Source organism: Atractosteus spatula, unplaced genomic scaffold, assembly GCF_055471065.1.
Source record: "Atractosteus spatula isolate fAtrSpa1 unplaced genomic scaffold, fAtrSpa1.hap1 Scaffold_2, whole genome shotgun sequence".
Taxonomy (NCBI): Eukaryota; Metazoa; Chordata; class Actinopteri; order Semionotiformes; family Lepisosteidae; genus Atractosteus; species Atractosteus spatula.
Genome location: NW_028296763.1, coordinates 930,353 through 931,633, shown reverse-complemented (window position 1 = coordinate 931,633; position 1,281 = coordinate 930,353). Strand labels below are relative to the sequence as shown.

At 53.2% G+C, this 1,281-nt stretch overlaps 1 pseudogene; it reads right to left on the bottom strand.

Annotated features, from left to right (window-relative positions):
* Positions 1-250: 250 nt before the first annotated feature.
* LOC148808711 (U2 spliceosomal RNA) lies at positions 251-410 on the bottom strand (annotated as a pseudogene).
* Positions 411-1,281: the final 871 nt, after the last annotated feature.

Below are 1,281 nucleotides of genomic sequence, written 5' to 3'. Positions count from 1 at the left end.
CCTGCCTCCCTAAAAAAAAGATTATACATCTACGTTTTTTGGGGGGAAACGCATGGGAGCTGAAAAGGGGGCCTGCCTGCTTGCAGAGAAAGTTGAGAGTAAGAAAGTGCACAGAGGGAGGACGGGAAAGGAGACAGAGACAGGGAGAGAGAGACACAGACGGATGAGAGATGAGACTCGAGTAGAAGGAACTCCAGTCCACCTCTCTTGCTTGCTGGCTGGCTACATCTGTCTTTTCGCCGCTGAGAGAAGGTAGTGCACCGTTCCCAGAGGCGCTGCAATACCGGGCCGAGGACGGCGCAAGCTCCTGATCCAGCTCCCTGTTCCAAAAACGGTTTAATATGTAGTCCTCCGATGGGGGATGTATCAAGATATTAAACTGATAAGAACATTCTTTTTTTACAAAATATACCTTATTTCCATACTACAATTCAAAAAAAGGAAACATTATCACAAATAATAAACATAGCATAACTTTTCACTTGCTGTAACCCATTAATCCCTGTACAGGGTCCATAGTCCTTTCCAGCGCTCCTTTGCCGTAGGGAAACCCCATTTGGCAACGTCACGCTTCATCCTCCTCCTGAGGTCCGCCAGGATCCTCTCCTCCAGCTCCCTCGCTCCCCACTTGATGTTGTGCCGGATGAGATTGTTCCTCGCGTCCCACAGGCCTTTCTTTGTGAGGGACAGCAGCAGCCACATCAGGAACTGCGTCCCCTTGTCTATTCCGGTAGGTGCCAGCCCCAGCAGAATGTACTGGTAACTGAGCACCGCACCCGTTCCCAGGAGTTGCATTATGTTGTCCATTCTGCCCCACACCGCCTTGGCGAAGGGGCAGCTCCAGAACACGTGCTCCTGAGTCTCCTCGACGAAACACGTGTCCCGGGGGCAATGCGGATTCCTGGTGATCGAGTGTCTGTAGAGGACCTCTCTGGTAGCCAGTCTCTTGTGTACGGCCATCCAGTTGAGGTCCTTCAGTTCGTTGTCCAGTTCTTTCGTCGGCGACCAGATGCCCCCTCACCTCTTTGTACAGAGCTCTGTGGTTGGTGCAGAGCTCCGGCTGTCTCGTGGCCTCGTACCTCCTGCTCCACTTGACAGCGTGGGTGTAGAACTTCGGTCGCCTCTCTGCCTTGGGCCCAGTGTTTGACCACTGGACCAAGTGCCTCATCGGGACGGAGAGCCACAGCCTGACAATGTACTGGTACTTGTGGCCGATGGGCTCCCGCAGCGCCCGACAGAGGTTGCAGAAGAAGATGCAGTCGAGTTTCAGGGGAAAATGTG